Genomic DNA, 20,530 nt, shown 5'->3' with positions numbered 1-20,530 from the left:
ATATTGTGTAGCCACACCCCTTCACTGTGAGGCCACACCCCTTTTTGTGCCACACTCTCTGCGCTCACTGATCCTTTACAATGTATGTGACATGGGGCACAAACTTATAGTTTCCAGAGGAGGCGCTGATCACCCTTTCACCAGCCCTGGCTCCAACTAATGGGGAAAGGGGGGGGGGGGGTATGTTTGGCAGGGGAGATGAGTTCTGCCACACCAGGGTGACCGTGGCCCAGTTAGAGAAGGAGATAAGCATCTTATCAGGATCATCCGTTTAAAACTCCATGGAATACTTGGCCTGAGCAAGGTTTCTGCATTCTGGGTGCTCAGCTGACTCGAGGGAAGAAGGAGGCTCGGGTGACTTGGTTTCACAACATGCTGGCCAAGTTTGATGGTTGTCACTCAAACTCTGTCTGGGAGATCATTAGTGTCGATGAATCCTGGATCTACAGTACAAACAACAGTCGGTCCAGTGGACCGCAGTTGGAGGTGCACTGCCACCATAGAATTATTGACGTGAGTGCAGCGTGGCCAAGCATTTGTTGGCTGTTTTTGTGGCCAAGACTGGTCATGTAACTACAGTATCACTCTTGCAGCAGTGCACCCTCATTGAGGATTGGTAAGCCAACCAATGCCTGCCACAAGCGCTGGAAGCCATCCAGTTGCTGTCCAAGAATTTGTGCCTGTGGTGCCCTTCTCCATCAGGACAATGCACCTGCCCACAAGTCAATGAAAGTAATGGAATTTCTGGCCCATGAACATATCCAGGGGCTTGGTTATCTGCCACAGAGTCCAAACCTGCAACTTTTTTTTCATGTTCCCACAAATCAAGCACAAGATATGTGGGATTCGTTTTGAGACACCGAAATGCCTATAACGTCACCATAAAATGATCTCTGAAAATGTTTAGTCTACTTGTAGAGCAGATAGTATGGCAGGATGTCTCCAGTTCTGCAAGAGTTGCAAATGTACCTGCTTTACTTTAGGAGTGAAAAGTAGTTTGCATCTATTTTACGCCACAATATGAATATTTACCAAGCAGGTGTTGTATTCTGCGCATCAGGATGCCGCTGTCGGTCTGCTGGCTGACGGCATCCCAAGCGATGGGCACCCAATACCATCCCATCTGGACATTAGCTAATAAAGTTGCATTTACCATAAAAAAGAAAATTATCAGAAAATGAATATACTAATTAAGGACATGATTCAGGACCCTGATCACGGGCGGTCACACTGCAATTTCAATGTGATCGCTAAAAATAGGGTATCCTCCTGCCGACGCAGCCTGAATTAGCCCCTAAATTCAAAACAAGCTCTCTCTTAACTTCTCCCTAAAAAAATCAAATAGGAATCTGCCGTATTGCTAAGGACAGATTACAAATAGTGTAATAATTAAAATAATGTGAATAGATCCCACTTAAATAGTGATAGTAGTAGTGGGAGGGATTCAGATGCATTTAGCCATTCAGAAACAGCAGCTGATTGTCATCACCAGTTCTCATTTTGAGCTGAGCAAGACTTCTAATGAATCTTTCTTGTGGTCAGCATTAGCCATATTTTATATCAACATACCCTCACTGTACTTCAGCTGTGCTTGCATGTTCCTTTCACCACACCTGTAGCCTCCTTAAGTACAAGGAATCAAACGTGTTATTTTTGTACCAGTCACTATAAGGGTAGATGTGTAAGAATTCTAAAAATGCAATTAGCAGGGGAAAAAAACATCAATTGTGTTTGTATTCAACACTACATAAGCCCCAATGTGGTCATACACTTGCACTGGCAACAAATATCATAAAATTCACTGACCTATTTTATAAATTGACTCCAGGGGGTATATTTACTAAAGTGTGGGTTTATAGAAGTGAAGATGTTGCCCATAGCAATCAATTGGATTCTACTTTTCACGTATCTAGCACCTTTTAGAAGATATAGATAGAATAGATTCTGATTGGTTGCCATGGGCAACATCTCCTTTTCTGTAAACCTGCAATTTAGTAAATATACCCCCAAAGGTACTGGCCACAGAATCTAAAGGTCATTATTTATATATATTTTTACTAATTTCATGTCACTTGTTCTTGTAAAGTACAGTTTTTCATGTGTGTCCAATAGCAGTTTAGCTGCTGTATATGAAACAGAAATGTCCTTCCTCATCAGTGTCCCAGCTAATGTCATACCATGTACAGTCCTTGCTACCATGTGGAGAACTGAGATCTCACACAGATACAGCATTTACGTTACTCCGTTTTTATTTTTCCCAGCTCATCTCCATTGAGCTCCAATCACTCTGGGATTTAACCCCCCCCCCTCCTCCCCCTTCCCCCCCCCCCCACCTTTCCCCCATACTCATTGTCTTGGAGAAGATGGGAGTGCTTAATTATATAAATAGTAAATACCACGTGCTCTGATACAGCTGTTCCTCTATTAAAGTACACATAAATCTTCCACCTAGAAATATCGTAATGATGATTTTTATGTTGCCTAAAAAAATAAACACTGTAAATACTGACAAATTATGTCATATGGTATAAGAAGTATTCTTAAACTGATTATTAAAAGCCACCAGTGATACTGCCCCAAAAATAAACATGATCTAATGCATTTATTGACCAATTTCACTTTCACACAAGACAATATACCACATTCCTCTTTGGAAAAAAAAACTAGCTATGTGATGTAGGTTTTGAAGTCAGACATAAATGTTGTTTATTAGATTGCTGCTTAAAAGCATTTGTGTGACAAACAAAAATGAAAGAAAGTTCCTGAAAAATAATTGATAATTGAAAAAGTCATGAATCTGAATGAATGGGTTATCTAGTGGTGGTGGTGGTGGTGGTGGTGGTCAGAGCCGGCCCTAGCCAATTTGATGCCCTAGGCAAAATTTTGTCTGGTGCCCCCTAGCTCCGCCGCTAGTTCTGCATCTGTACCTGCAACGCTCAGGTAGTGGGGCCCACCGGGGGGTTACCCTGTGGGCCAGTTCAACTCTGCACAATGCCACACAGTAATGACCATAATACATATAATTCCACACAGTAAAGGAACCTTACACATATGCCCCACATTAGTAATGCCCATAATACACATAATGCCACACAGTAATGCACCTTACACATATGCCCCACATTAGTAATGCCCATAATACACATATACTGCCACAGATACTGCCACACTTGCTGGTTATACAAAAAGATCAGTATCAAACATGTAGAAACTGTGAATTCTCTTCACTATTCAGTGTGTTTGCTGGTGTCTGTTACTCCCGTTAACTGCATGCACTTTACTTTATACTGTGGGAGCTAAATGCTCTGCCCTCCAGTCTGATGTGTCCAAAAGTCACGCTGCACTGATGTTTCATATAGAAATAGCACAACGCAACTTACTGACCACGTTACAGTGCTAGATGGCAGGGGAATTTGACGGTATGGACTGACTAGGAAATAAAGTGTGGGGAGAACACTGCCCATGTTATGTCCCTGCAGACACCTGGGGTTTGCACAGGGATAAGGGACACACACAGGATGGCAGGGTCCTCCTCCCCCATGTGCACAAGCAGTATAGGTGATGTCAGGTTTCTGTGAAGCAGTCTTCCAAAATACACATGTGTTATCATAAGAAGCCATCCAGTAATAACCTTATATAGTCAGTAAAAATGTCACAGGTCCAGGAATTGCATTTACTGGGCTTCTGCTGTCTGTCTGAGGTCTCACAAGTCAGGGGCATTCAAGCATGTCAGAGGAAGTTTAAGGCACAGTGTGCATTTTTTTTGACAAATGTAAACAGCAGTGTATACAAGTACTGATTGAATACATTTGGAAAGTAACAGTTAGTTTGCGGACTGTCCCTCTCAGCATGAGATGCTGCAGGGACATGCTTGGATGCCCCTAGACATGCTTGAATGCCCTAGGCAAATGCCTAGCCTGCCTATAGCTAAGGCCGGCTCTGGTGGTGGTGGTGGGGGTTCAATGTTTTGAGCTATTGACAATTAATTTATTGTAGTGTATTTGTCTTCTTGAATCCCTCCTGCTGTACATTACTAAAGATGCTTCTAAGACAACTGCATCAAATAATAATTTCATGCCAGGGGCATAAGTCCCAGAGGTAGTGGAAATGCCTGCCTCCGGGTTCCAAGCCCTGAAGGGGCACCTGCATGTACAGCAGTATTTGTGTGGCTCACAGAGGGATCCCAGTGTGATCGTTGCTCTTCCAACGGAGCTCTGGAATGCATCTGCTGTTGCTGCAGAGTTAATCGGTTCTGTCCCAAGAGTCCTGCTAACATCTGCAATAGGGGACAAGACAGCTTCTGCCTGGTACCGCTCAGCCTGTGTTGCAGCAAGCAACGGTGCACCAGGCGCTGCTGCTGGACAGTGAGATGGGACCCACCGGTGAACACTGATACTGCATATGGCTGAATCTCGTGAGTCTGACCCAGACCCACTGGCCGTTGTCACATGGCATAGCTGGAGACCTTCCAGTTCACTGCAGGAGGGCCGCTACTATTTTTGTGATTGTAGCGGCTGCGTGTGACGTCATACAACCGATCATGCCCCCATCCACCGTTTGACTGCCGCCGCCCCTGTTTTTAATTTGCATTTTCAGCAAAGCGCCTGCAGTAAATGCGGGCACATACGCAGGATGGTCCTGCGCATGCGCCTGCAGGGCGATCGTAAAAATTCCGGTTGGATCACTATTTGCGATTCAACCTGAATTAGCCCCTGTAGACCAGCTTAGAGTGCTGGTCTACATTTCATGTTACTTGTTCTTGTAAATTATTTCATGTGTGTCCAATAGCAATTTAGCTGCTGTATATGAAACAGAAATGTCCTTCTTCATCAATGTCCCTTCTAATGTCATACCATGTACAGTCTTTGCTGCCATTTGGAGAACTGAGGAGATCTCACAAAGATACAGCATTTACGTTACTCTGTTTTTATTTTTCCCAGTTCCTCTCCATTGAGCTCCAACTATCCTGGGATTTAACCCCCACCCCCCTCCCCCCTCCCCTTCCATACTCATTGTCTTGGAGAAGATGGGGGTGTTTAATTATTTAAATTAACTTCAGCCCTGTATTCTTCATGCCACGTGCTCTGATACAGCTGTTCCTCTATTAAAGTACACATAAGTCTTCCACCTAGAAATATTGTAATGATGATTTTTATGTTGCCTAAATAAATAAACACTGTAAATACTGACAAATTATACAGATGGCATATGGTTTAAGAAGTATTCGTAAATAGATAATATAAAGCCACCAGTGATACTTCCCCAAAAAATTAAACATGATCTAATGAATTTATTGACCAATTTCACTTTCACATACAGTAAGACAATATACCACATTCCTCTTTGAAAAAAAACTAGCTATGTGATGTAGGTTTTGATGTCAGGCATAGATGTTGAAAAAAAAAAACCAAATTCCTCTTTATTAGATTGTTGCTTGAAGGCATTTGTGTGACAAACCAAAAGGAAAGTAAGTTCCTGAAAAATAATAATTGAAATAGTCATGTATCTGAATGAAGCCACCCTTCCTGAATGCAGAGATGGCTGTGACATGGTGCAGAGGTCTTTAACGGTCATTATGTGACCGAAGTCGACAGACAGGATAAGTTGAGAATTCTATCATCATTACTGCAATAACATAGATGCTGGACTGTTGTGGCATTATGCAATGCTTATATATGAACAATGTGGATGTTTATATATTTGGATTGAGCCATCTTTTTATGGTTTTTAAAGTGCCCAACTGGTGGTGAATAAATATGAACTTTGTGTCAAATTTTCATCACGTCTTACAGAAGTAAGCTTACATGTAAGCGTCCATCACCATAAATCCTGCATATCACGTTGGGTGCCTTGAAAAAGAGGTGGAAGCTTGAACTTTCCAGTTTTGGGACTATATCCACATTTCCATTCCCTGTATTACACAGTGGTGAAAGATCTGGTCTCAATGCAGTATTATACTATGTTGCATTTTTTTCTTTTTCATATTGAATGAACTACATCGGTCCACTGTGGCAAAACTGAATTTTCTGGACATTGAGCGCAAAAGTGAGATCGTACTTTTTTCTTTTTCTACAAGGTTGTATAGATTGGTGTTCTATTTAGTACTTTCCTGTGCAGCTCATTTGCGGCGCCCAGAGAGGAATTATTTTCTTATTGCTTTGAACTGATTGCCCTTTTCCCAAGCCCATCAAAATGATGGAACAGCATAACAGTAAACAGTAATATCAGCGCCGGGGGCTTTGTGCGCTCAAAAGGAGCAACACTCCGACAGTACGGATGGTGTAATGGTTAGCATTACTGCCTCACAGCACTGAGGTCATGGGTTCAATTCCCACCATGGCCCTAACTGTGTGGAGTTTGTATATTCTCCCCGTACTTACGTGGGTTTCCTCCGGGTGCTCCGGTTTCCTCCCACAATACAAAAAATATACAGGTAGGTTAATTGGCTCCCAACAAAATTAACCCTAATGTGAATGTATGTGCATGCACATGTGATAGGGAATATAGATTGTAAGCTCCACTGTGGCAGGGACTGATGTGAATGGCCAAATATTCTCTGTAAAGTGCTGCGGAATATGTGTGCACTATATAAATAACTGGTAATAAATAATAATAACACTGAATTGTTCCCATAAATGTACTTGTAGATTACTTTGCTCTCACACTTCTCTCCAGTTCATCCTAAACCAGCTTGATGGGGTTTAAATTCGGAGTCTGTGCTGGCCACTCCATGATTTTAAGCCTACCATCTTGTTATTTTCATGAAAGTTAATTTTGACATGTTTTGGCTCATCATCTTGCTGTAGGATGAATCCTTGACCAACTACTAGGCTTAAACACGCCTTTACATACTGTGCTTTATACTATCACCTTGTCCCTTAATTCTTTCCTTAGCTGTATTGCCTGCCTGATTTTCCTCTCTTGGTTGCTCTTTCTCTGCCTACCCCTCTGTCTGGTGCTTCACTGGCTCTTTGTCAAATTCAGAATCAAATTCAATCTTCTCTCTCTAACCTACAAGACCCTCAGCCACTCCTCTCCTGCCTAAATCTCCAGTTTCATATAATTATGCAATTGAACACTTTATTTATGGGGATGCGTTTGGCATCCCGGCGGACGGAATACCGAAATTACTCAAGAGAAAGGCGCTGGAAAACCGACAACCCACATCCTGAAGGTAAGTATCAGGATACAGGTTGGGGCCCAGTGGGGTGGGGTTAAGGATTAGACACTAGGGGGGTTAGGGTTAAGCACTAGGGGGGTGGTTAGCCATAGTCACCACGCCCAAAGGGTTAGCCATATCCGCCAGCCCAGGTGGGTTAGGGTTAGGGTAGGGGACAGGGAGGGGTAGAATACTTACCCCATCCGGTGTTGGGATCGTCAGTGTCCGGATGCCGCTGTCAATCATGTGACCGCCGGCATCCTGACTGCCGGGATAACATACCCAACTCGTATTTATGTAGTCATGAAATTATGAGTCAATATGTTGTAATTTGTTATTTTATATTCTTAGTACTGCGCTAAGGATCCCTTATACAAAATGATAAATAGAAAGAAATTATATTCACAATATAACACGTTACAGTATATCAATAATGTGTAAAAGCTCCAAAACTAACTGCTTACAGGATGCTTATTTATATAACAATAAATATGAGAAAGCCCCCCCCCCCCCTAAATAAATGTTAAAGCAGCATATACAAATTGTATTAGCCTCAGTGAATTAGTAACAAAATTTCCCTTGATTTCGTACCAGATTTTATATTAGTATTCCTGAGTATCTTAAAATTAGCAGGAAAAGTAGCATAAATCAGTATAATACAGTCGTATCAGTCTCGGCATGGTGTAAGTCCATGTTTTATTAGAATAAATGTAGTTGTTACAAACAGGTTCTGTTAACCTAAGTTCTCCACTGTCAGCAGTCTTGAAGCAGGTACCTGTGTAAAAGGAGACAATAAAGGTCCTCAGCTTGTGTGCAGAGAACACAATGCCGAATAAGTTAGCATCCAATAAATCAGCAATACAAAGGAGTTGTTTAAAGTAAACATTTCAATCATCCAAAATGGACATGGTGGATTATTTTTTATTAATATATTAATAATTATATATATATATATATATATATATATATATACCAAGCGTTGGGTCCACACTCACGTCTTAAGATTTTCTGCTGGGGTGCCGTCCAAAACTGGAGACTTATTTATAATTTCATACCATACTACTCTGTCTGGTATGAAATTATAAATTAAAACTCTGCTTTAATGAAGACTGGTGAGTGCTCCCACTTTTTTGCTGTATATATATATATATATATATATATATATATATACAGGTTGAGTATCCCATATCCAAATATTCCGAAATACGGAATATTCCGAAATACGGACTTTTTTGAGTGAGAGTGAGATAGTGAAACCTTTGTTTTCTGATGGCTCAATGTACATAAACTTTGTTTAATACACAAAGTTATTAAAAATATTGTATTAAATGACCTTCAGGCTGTGTGTATAAGGTGTATGTGAAACATAAATGAATTGTGTGAATGTACACACACTTTGTTTAATGCATAAAGTTATAAAAAATATTAGCTAAAATGACCTTCAGGCTGTGTGTATAAGGTGTATATGTAACATATATGTATTCTGTGCATAGATTTAGGTCCCATTACCATGATATCTCATTATGGTATGCAATTATTCCAAAATACGGAAAAATCCGATATCCAAAATACCTCTGGTCCCAAGCATTTTGGATAAGGGATACTCAACCTGTATATATATTAATCTAAATAGATAATGAAATCTGTTTCACCATTATACATTGGGATTTGCAGTTGTGACATGGTGGGTCCAAGTTGAAAGGAGATAACCTATTTGTTACACATGTGGGGCATGTTTGGTTAAGGAAGGATTGTCTAAAATTGGACAACACATTTAAAGCATTAATGAAGAGAAAATGTACTGGCTGTACTTAATTAGGGCGTGGACCAAAGTGATAGTTATTGTTCTATGGTTGGTATCCTTTTAGCGATAATGTGATCTGTGATCACGGCTAATGTTATTGCACCAATCTCCCCAAAAATCGCACCTATCCTATTCCAAAATGGTGATAATGGGATTTGCGCAATAATTTTACCTGACAAAGCCAGAGATAAGTATAGGAAAAAATGTGGAAATCTGCCTGTACCTCCAAAAAACCCAACTAATATAGGAAAAGATTATAGAAGTCTATTAGTGGCCATAATAAAACTATTTGGGGTAATTAAATTGGGTCAAATGGCTGTTATGTAAATGCATTTTTAAGAAAATAAAAAGCAAGATAAGAGCTCTCATTAAATTTGGGGTACATAAAAATGGGTATGAGTATATATTTGGGTCATTTTAGGGGACTTTTAATAAAAAGTGGAAACAGACCGACTACTCCCACCTGCAAGCCTAAAAACACTTGTCCCACTTATAAAGTACTCCAATATACATGTCCCATACTTTGTACCCCAATTTCCATCACTTTGCATTTTATTTACCCAAAAAATGACATTGGGCAATTAAAAATAATTAAAATCTTCAAAGTGCCTAATTAGTCATTGAGAGAAGGGGGTGGGCAGGGGTTGTGAACCAAATCCCAATATTCTTAACTTAAAATAGGGTATTTTTGCACTACTTATCACCTGCTCATAGATTAAGAGGAATTTGCGATAAAGACTATGGAGACTTATTGCCGATAAATTATCACAACTAAGTGGATACCAATTTATCGCAAATGCAATAAAATATTGCAAAACTGCATTATCGCGGCTAATTGGATAACACCCTGTGTATTGCTGGCGATTCCGCATTTCTTCCTCAGCTATAGTGGTTTTTATTTACAAAATATGTCTGTTTACTGTAATAACATGTTCTCTTTATAGTTTGTATATGTATATACTGGAAGGAAAGTTATCTCCTCCATGTTTATAATAGACCTTTCTGAAACCCAACTTATGTACTACAGTTGTTGTTGGATGCTATGTTACTTTTAGATCAACCTACAAACTAGTGTAATAAATGAAAGATTAAAGATTCAGGTACATGTAGCCAACTCCATAAATGTCAAAATATCTAGGACAAGCAAGAGATAAAGTTTTATCTCACTCTAAATAAATCAATAAAAGTATACATAGGGAAGTAAAATAGTTGTAAAGCACTTTAATCATATGATGCCTCATTAAATCATCACGATATAGAAAGCAACACTGATTCTGAGAATCTCTTTATAAATCTTTATTTTTGTCACATAGTTTTTAAATAAAACTTGCAGGAAAAAAAGGCCTTCCACTAGTTTCATAGAAACCATGGCCTTTATAGTATTATAGATTAGATTACGTACCTTGTAGAAATATGTTGCATACATTTACTGTATATTTAATTTATAGATGATTGCAACATAACATAACATGCAATTTGACAGCAGATAAGAAACTTTGGACCAACTAAGGGGCTAATTTAATAGCCTGCGGGCTGCAGGCTGTACGGGAATTCTGGCAAGTCTGTCCGTATTTTTAAAGGAGCAATCATTTAAAAATGCAAATCTAACATGGTTTTGCCTTTTAACCACTTAACTGACTATTTATTTCGCCGAAAACCGTTCCGAAATTGTCGGTATTTTTAATGAGTGAATTAGGTGAAGAACATGACTTTAACCCTATCCCAAATGATTTTAGTTAAAAAAGAAAGGAAAACAAATATATTTTTTAATTTTTTTTAAATATTTTTCAAACATCGAAACATCGAACGAGAACATCGCGAACATCGAAACATCGGGAACATCGCGACCATCACGGGTTTCATTTTGAAAGCCGGGACAGCCTGCAGGTATAAGGGGGGGGTCTGGGGGTGGCTTGGGAGGGTTCATTTACTCTCCCCAGTGACTGCCATTGTCTGCAGCCACTGGAGGGCGGTAATCCTGCTGTGCTGACCGATCAGCAGTGATCGGCAGCACAGCAGACACAGGGGGTGAGTGCAGGGAGGCAGAGGGAAGTTTATCTTTCCTGCCGCTGCTAACACTATCCGACTGGTCGCAATGCGCCGGCCCTAGGCATAGATAAACTAGGCAATTGCCTAGGGCATCTGGTATGCCTAGGGGCATAAGCAGCTCCTGCTGATTAAAATGATATGCGGCATGCCTATATTCTGTGTGTAGCATTTCGTATGCAGATACAGCCACAGTCTCACACGGTATATAGGCATGCCGCATATCATTTTAATCAGGAGAAGCTGCTTGTGCATCCTAGCCACACAGCAATGCAAATAAGATTCATTTTCATAAAAAAATAGGCACCCGACGTTAGCAGAGCTGCCAGTTGACTCGCGCCAGGCATCTCCTGCTGCATGGTGTATGGAGGCAAGATTTATGAGGACACATCTGTATCCAAGCAGAGGCAGAGGTCACAGTGTTAGCGGCTGTGTGAGTGCTGTGTGTGTGTGAGTGGGTTGGTTGTGCAATAGTGTTCAGCATATGTGTAAGGGTCATTGGGGGTAATTCCAAGTTGATCGCAGCAGGATTTTTGATAGCAATTGGGCAAAACCATGTGCACTGCAGGGGAGGCAGATATAACATTTGCAGAGAGAGTTAGATTTGGGTGGGTTATTTTATTTCTGTGCAGGGTAAATACTGGCTGCTTTATTTTTACACTGCAAATTAGATTGCAGATTGAACACACCACACCCAAATCTAACTCTCTCTGCACATGTTATATCTGCCTCCCCTTCAGTGCACATGGTTTTGCCCAATTGCTAACAGAATTCCTGCTGCGATCAACTTGGAATTACCCCCATTATGCGTTTCATGTTTATAAATGCATTAATAATGTGCTTTAAATGTGTAAAGGGCACCACGTGTGTCATTATGTGTATAAGGGCATTAATAATGTTTGACATATGTGTAAGGGGCACTATGTGTGAGGGGTGATGGTGCTGGGAAAGGGATGCAGGGTCAGAGGCGGAACTAGCATTGGTGCTAGGGGGCACCAGCCAAAATCTTGCCTAGGGCATCATATTGGGTAGGGCCGGCTCTGGGTCGCATCCTGTGCGACCAGGTCAGATAGAGCACTTGCAGGCATGGTTGCATCTGATGCGACCATGCCAGGCAAGTGGTTAAATGATTGCTGCTTTAAAAATATATGCAGACTTGCCAGAATTCCTGCACATACTGCAGCTTGCAGGCTATTATATAAGCCGCCTAGTCTGCCCCTTTTTCTTTTATACCTTTGGTACCTTCAAATGGGTCTGGGACTGAGGGTCGACAGCACAAAGGTCGGCACACCTTAGGTCGACACCAATTGGTCGACACACCTTAGGTCGACATGGACAAAAGGTCGACATGGAAAAAAGGTCGACAGGAACAAGGTCGACATGGAAAAAGGTCGACATGAGTTTTTTATGTTTTTTTGGCGTCGTTTTCTTCGTAGAGTGACCGGGAACCCCAATTAGTGCACCGCGTCCCCTCGCATGGCTCGCTTCGCTCGCCATGCTTCGGGCATGGTGCCTTCGCTCCGCTACCGCTTCGCTCGGCACACTTTACCGTTCCAATCGTAGTCCACGTGGATCGTTAAGTATGAAAAGGTTCAAAAAATGAAAAAAAATCGTGAAAAACTCATGTCGACCTTTTTCCATGTCGACCTTGTTCCTGTCGACCTTTTGTCCATGTCGACATTTTGTCCATGTCGACCTAAAGTGTGTCGACCAATTGGCGGCGACCTAAGGTGTGTCGACCTTTGTGCTGTCGACCTGGAGTCCGGATACCCCTTCAAATTTATGTAATCCCTAGTTCTTTGTAAGGATATTCCTATACCTATCTCAAGTGTGTTTAAATTGCTCTACTGTCTTAGCCTCTACCACCTCTGATGGGAGATCTATCCATACAACCATTTTCTTTGGTCTTGACCAGCAATGGACAATATTGGGCCTCAGTGCAGAGGTGTCACTGGGTGTAGTGACACCCGGTGCGCACCCCTGATCTCCCAGCGTGCTCGTGGCAAAAAAATGGGCATGACCTTATATAGAGGGGGCGTGGCCTTGTGTGTGTGTGTGTGTGGGGGGGGTAACTTCTACACTTTATCGCTCTCACACTAAATCAGTGTTCATGGTGAGGCCGGTCTCACAATCAGAAGATAGGCCCATTCACAGTATTGGCCCTCATTCCGAGTTGTTCGCTCGCTAGCAGATTTTAGCAGCATTGCACACGCTAGGCCGCTGCCCTCTGGGAGTGTATCTTAGCTTAGCAGAATAGTGAACGAAAGATTAGCAGAATTGCGAATAAAAAATTCTTAGCAGTTTCTGAGTAGCTCAAGACTTACTCCTACACTGCGATCAGCTCAGCCCTGGTTTGACGTCACACATACGCCCTGCGTTCGGCCAGCCACTCCCCCGTTTCTCCAGACACTCCCGTGTTTTATCCCGGCACGTCTGCGTTTTTCCACACACTCCCAGAAAACGGTCAGTTTTCGCCCAGAAACACCCACTTCCTGTCAATCACACTCCGATCACTTCAACAATGAAAATTCTTTGTTCGGTCGTGAGTAAATCTACTAAGTTTTGTGCTAAAATACTTAGCGCATGCGCACTGCGTACCATGCGCATGCGCATTTTCACCTTAATCGCTCCATTGCGAAAATCGTCAACGAGCGAACAACTCGGAATGACCCCCATAGTGCAGAATCAAGGTACAAAACAAACGTACTGTGCAGGCAGAATTGGGTACATAAGCACTGTCAGTAGCTGGTGTATGTAATAGAGACTGAGCAACTGATACACGAGCATGGGAACGCTACTGTGAACATTGGGCCTAATTCAGACCTGATCACAGCACCAAATTTGTTAGCAAACTGGCAAACCATGGGGGTAATTCCAAGTTGATCGCAGCCTCAAGTTTGTTAGCAATTGGGCAAAACCATGTGCACTGCAGGGGAGGCAGATATAACATGTGCAGAGAGAGTTAGATTTGGGTGTGGTGTATTCAATCTGCAATCTAATTTGCAGTGTAAAAATAAAGCAGCCAGTATTTACCCTGCACAGAAACAAAATAAAACACCCAAATCCAACTCTTTCTGCACATGTTATATCTGCCTCCCCTGCAGTGCACATGGTTTTGCCCAACTGCTAAACAAAATCCTGCTGCGATCAACTTGGAATTACCCCCCATGGGCCTAATTCAGAGTTGATTGCAGCAGCAAATATGTTAGCAGTTGGGCAAAACCATGTGCACTGCAGGGGGGGGGGGGGGGGGGGGGGCAGATATAACATGTGCAGAGAGAGTTAGATTTGGGTGGGGTATGTTCAAACTGAAATCTTAATTTCCGTGTAAACATAAAGCAGCCAGTATTTACCCTGCACAGAAACAAAATAACCCACCCAAATCTAACTCTCTCTGCAAATGTTATATCTGCCACACCTGCAGTGCACATGGGGGGTCATTCCGAGTTGATCGCAGCTACTGTAGCAACTTTTTGCTGCTGCTGCGATCAACTAGTAGTTGTGGGAGTGTATTTTAGCTTAACAGGGCTGCGATCGCTTGTGCAGCCCTGCTAAGCTAAAATATTTTCAAGCAGAAGTAGACCAGCCCTATACCTACTTACCCTGTGCGACGATCTGTGCGATGCTGGAGCCGGCTTTGACGTCAGACATCCGCCCTCTGTTCTGCTGGACATGCCTGTGTTTTCTTCTCCACTCCCCGAAAACGGTCTGCAACGGTCCGGATCCGCCCAAGTCCGCCTTCTTCTGTCAATCTTCTTTGCGGTCGGCACTGCGACCGCTTCCATCGTAGGACGCAATGTCACCGGGCAACGTCACGCACGCGCATTGTGGCCACCGCACATGTGCATTCCGGACCCGTTCATACCACGATGATAAACCGCTGCATGCGAATGGGTCGGAATGACCCCCATGGTTTTGCCCAACTGCTAACAAATTTGCTGCTGTGATCAACTCTGAATAACCCCCTATGTGCAGTGCAGGAGGGGCAGATATAACATGTGCAGAAAGAGTTAGATTTGGGTGGGTTATATTGTTTCTGTGCAGAGTAAATACTGGCTGCTTTACTTTTACACTATTTAGAATTCAGTTTACACACCCCACCCAAATCTAACTCTCTCTGCACATGTTATATCTGCCCCCCTCCCCCCCCCCCTGCAGTGCACATGGTTTTGCCCATTTGCTAACAAATTTGCTTGTGCAATCAGGTCTGAATTAGGCCCATTGTAAGAAGTATGGCACTCCTGCTGAAGGCTGCTACTTAAAGGAGCTTGCACTAATAATGTCCAGTATGAGACCAGCCCCGTAAAAGACAAGTAACCATAAGCTGCTAAAATGCATAGAAACAAAATAAAAATGCCTATAGGAAGACACAGCATAAACAATCACCAAAACAGAATACATCTTTACTGTTCATGTTTAACTTCTGTGTGCAAGTCCTTTCTTACTCTGTAAGCAAATGTGCCACAAGTGCAGGCAGGGCAGCCATCGGGGGGGACTGTGGGGATTGGTGTCACTGGACCTTACAGAGAGGGGGCCCCACCCATGGCTCCTACAGCCAATACCTGTAGAACTGCACCAGTCTGTAAATCAACAGCAGGCTAATGTGCAGGGACTACTTCTTAAAACAAGCCTTATCTGTGCATCAGCCCTCTGTGAAGTGTTCTTGTAGGTCCACAACACTCCACTCCACCTATATGTAACGTCACATAGTGTTTTGGGGAGGGCGGGGGGTGTCTATTTTGTCAGTCCCAGGCCCCACAATTTCTGATGGCAGCCCTGAGTGCAGGCAGGAGCGGTGATAGCTCTGTGGGGGCAGCTAGGTGCACTATCTCCTCGGATGCTACATAGTACATCCCCACCCTATTTCCCAATGCTTTTTACTTTGGCAAGCAAAGAGGGAAGGTAGCTGCTTCTGACAGACTGGGAATGTATCACTGGTAAGTGATATCATGGGACTGATCTAACAACGTACTGTAAATGTACCGTAACACTGTGAACTTCCATCAGAAAGGTAACTATGCAGAGAGGATAGGCCTGTTGGTTTTCATCTGTAAAAATTTTGTTTTGATGTCCCTGTAAAAGAATGCGATTGTAATAAATACTGTAATAATGTCACAGAGTTTACAAGGAAGTCAAATCGAGATGGTACTGTAAATGACATGAATGGATGCCTTTTTATGTTTTTAAAAAACAAAAATAACATATTACGTATGTAAATAATACAATCAAAGGAAATTAAAATCAAGATTAGTATGCCAATAAACATTCAAACTGTTACACATAAACAATGGGAAAATAAGAGTTATTGTTTACGAGAAGCAGGGGATATAGTATTGCCAGTGCAGGAGATCATTTTATCAAATGTCTGTATTGATTTCACAGTATATAAATTAAAAATAAACAATTTGCATCATGGGAATCATTAACAACTGTGCTCATAAATAGTTTTGTAATTAAATAGTAGTCACTAAGCAAGAACACTAGAGTCACATGTTTACTTAAGTTGTATAGCAATAATTTACAGTGTACAATATATTGAATAAATCATTCTTGGAATATGCTCTGGGTGTGGATCAATGGATTGATAGTGTTATGGTCGATAGTCAGGTCGACACCAAATGGTTGACATGCATTAGGCCGACAGGAACGAAAGGTCAACAGTGCTTAAGGTCGATAGGTTCAAAAGGTCATCTTGTATATTTTATGTTATGTGACCACCAACAGTACCCTCGCAGGCTTGCTTTACTTGCCACGTATCGGGCAGGTTATTATTCCCAATAGATGTCCACATGGTTAGTACTGTAAATCAAATAAATGTGAAAAAACATGTGAAAAAAAATGCGTCGACCATTGCCATGTAGACCTTTGTACCTGTCGACCTTTCATCTGTTCAATGTTTGCATCTGTTGACCTAATGTATGTCGACAATATTGTATCAACTTATTGACTGTCAACTAATACACAGTGGTGGACATTCCATGAGGCACTTGCCTGAGGAGCGGCACACTAGAGTGTTGAGTCCAGGTTATTCTGGGTTGTTTTTTTTGGTACAACTTATATTTTTAAATATTTTATTTTGCAACTGACGGAGTAAGACATTGGGCAGCAAATTGTGGTCTGGGAGGTGGTAGTGGGGAGAGGTTTAGGCTGCTTTAACGGTCTCAAGGCATCCTGACTGAACCCAAAATGAACGGGGCGGTGATGTGATGGTTAGGGCGGCCAATTATGTACCTAGGGGCTGTCTGACCACTAAATCCACCCCTGCCAATACACTGTCGATTTATCATCCCGATATCTATGCTTTGTATGATACGCAATTATCCAATGCTGATCTGAGCACGTTGCATTATTCACCGAACAAGTCACTCTCTATTATTATTATTAATTATTACTACTTCATTGTCCTTTATCATTTTTTACTACACTATTTAGAGCTATCTGGAGTTTCCGTTGCACAGAAAATTCTATCCAGGACTACTAGTAGTGGACTAATGTCACAATTTTATACCGCAAATATACTTATGTATTTGAAGTGTAATTGAATATCAATTATGTTAAGTTGATTGTCCAATATTTAATCTGCATTTATACATTTTCTGCCAAGCTATTATTAAGTATTGGTTAACATAAAGCAGGGTTCAGCAACCCTTTTGCTATCTGTATACGGGTGTGGTATGAGTGGCCGGCGGCCGGGATCCCGGGGGCCAGCATACCGGCACCGGGATCCTGACCGTTGGCATACCGACAGCTGGGCGAGCGCTAATGAGCCCCTTGTGGGCTCACTGTGCTTGCCACGTTGTGGGCACGGTGGCATGCAACGTGCACCACGCTATTTATTCTCCCTCCAGGGGGGTCTTGGACCCCCAAGAGGGAGAATATGTGTCAGTATGCCGGCGGTCAGGATCCCGGCGCCGGTATGCTGGTCACCGGGATCCCGGCCGGCAGCATACTGAAGACCACCCCTGTATACAGTCTCAGTGAGCCAATGCTTTATTTTTATTTACAGCATATGTATGATTAAGGATCAACAAATATACATAACATATATTTGTAAGTGTATCAAATATGTAATACATTTTTAATACTTTAACTTTAAAGTGGGGAATGGGGTAGGGAGAAAGGTAGGCTCAAACAATGGCAGCAAGGCAAAGGTGTATCTATAATGGGTGCAGGGTGTGCAGTGCACACTAGTCCCTGGGTCCATGGGGGCCCACACTGCACACCCGTTTTTTCAATACTTCCCCTTTGGAGCCCAGCATCGGCAGCATCGCTTCACAAATCACCGGGGCGTGGCAGCCATTTTCCTGGCATTTCACTCATGCACAGTAGGAAAATTATTGTGAAAATGGATGTCGCACAATTCTTACAGAAAGATTTTCAAAATGCTACCAAAATGTTCTAAATGAAGGATCCATTTTTAATCATTTTGTAGATAAAAGTATGTAATATAAACCTAAGTTTCAAGCATTAAAACGTGAGACTAAAAGTTATACTGCATATGTAACACAATACAAATAAATACAAATATATTAAAGTCAGAGATGAATCATATATGATTTTTCTATAAGAAACAAATTTGTTGTGAATTTTTTTCCCCATGAGAATGATTGTATACATCAGGTTGAGGCAATTGTATGTCCAGTGGTCATACATATTACATTTACAAGCATTTCAGACAATTTTTTTTAATTTCTGGTAGAGAGTAACCTAATAAATACATTGGGGCAGATGTATTAACCTGGAGAAGGCATAAGGAAGTGATAAACCAGTGATATGTGCAAGGTGATAAACGAACCAGCCAATGAGCTCCAATGTGTAAATTAACAGTTAGGAGCTGATTGGCTGGTGCACTTATCACCTAGCACATATCATTGGTTTATCACTTCCTTATGCCTTCTCCAGGTTAATACATCAGCATTATTCTAAATAGTTGACTAAACTTCCTTCAAAATTTTCTAAATAAACCTTTTTCGAAATTGTTTGCATTCCAGAAAAGAGCAGCATATGCGATCTGTATTACCTCTATCTTCACATCCTCTGAAGCAGACATTTGGAATATGATATGCTTAGAAATAACATAATTAGTCTGGTGACTAATACCAGAAACTATTTTTTATGTGATTGTCTGTTCATTGAGGCTAATGTGTGAAGTTCCTTGAATCCTCAAGAACCTCGAGGGGTGCCAAACTCTACACACAGTAGATGAGTTTTAGAGTCATCATTTTTGAAACTTGTGTTGACTGATGATATTGCTCCTATTTGGAATTCATTGTTTATTGGTAAAATTCAGAACGAGTATGAAGGTGTTTTACAATAATAAACTGAAAAGCACAAATTGAGGTGAATTAAATCATTTTAACATCAGTATTGTCTAATTATATATATTTTTTTATATTAAATAGTTATTTCTTGTTTATCCATCTCTTGATGATTGTAAACTAAATTGCCACCTATATGTCATATTCAGAGTTTTATGCATGTCCATTTTCCTAATAGATCTTGCAATTTTTTAGGGTTATAGGCATCTCAGCTGCATATTCTCTACTTGTAGCTGAACGAATGTAACTCAGCGGCAATTAGGTGTTCACATGTAGGTTCCAAGGGCAATGTTGTGGGGATGTATGCAGAATTGCAGGATATTCCGAGTAGTAGGTATGCAGAGATCTGTCTCTTTTCACATGGATCTCTTGCACCAAGTTTAAGGCTCGGCCAAATATGTGCCGATAGTGATGACAGCTACTTTCACAAGTGGTATATAGAGGTGGTATTGATGAAGTTACTTCTAAAGACAGGCAAAGATCTGCATTCACTTTTGAACATCCTCATCTGCGGCTGACTTGCTTCCAACTCTGAACCAGGCTGTATATATATACTGTATTAATTCCAAATAGGATTTTTCAGCAATTATGTTGTTAGCGAATTGGTGGTTGAGCTACATTTGCATTAGTACAAATATACAGTAATACAAATAGATATTTCTGAGAGTGATAAGGGGGGTACACACGGGGAGATGTGTGCTGAGCGATCTAGCAAAGACCGCTCAGCACATATTTCCCCGCTCCGATGTGTTCTGAGCGAAGGGGTGGTGCTTATTTCACCCAGCGATTTACAATCTAGAACTGATGATATTGACGCACGGGGCCACGCATTGCTATAGCTATGGGGCATACACACAGAGAGATCCGTGCTTAATTTATTTTTTCAAATAGTTTATTGACAGGAGATAACAGCAAGGTAAGCAATACACGTATACAGTATAGACACACATAACAAAAGCAGGGCGAGCCTGCAATACATTACATCGGTAACAGAAATAATGGTGATCATATGAAAGATAAGAGCATGTACAAGACGATAGTCAGTAAACAGAGAATACAGACAGTAAGCAAAAATAACAGCTTAGGTAGGGAAAGATGGACCTCTTGTCTGGGATGTTTCAAACCGGGACACCAGAGTCTAACACTTCTAAGTTGTACCATTTAGTAGATTGGAAGCATTTCCTCAAGGCCTCTCTAACCAAC

The sequence above is a fragment of the Pseudophryne corroboree genome, chromosome 2 (assembly GCF_028390025.1).
Source record: "Pseudophryne corroboree isolate aPseCor3 chromosome 2, aPseCor3.hap2, whole genome shotgun sequence".
In the NCBI taxonomy this organism is placed as follows: domain Eukaryota; kingdom Metazoa; phylum Chordata; class Amphibia; order Anura; family Myobatrachidae; genus Pseudophryne; species Pseudophryne corroboree.
The sequence above is the reverse complement of the archived record's forward strand: the minus strand, read 5'-3'. Positions refer to the sequence as shown.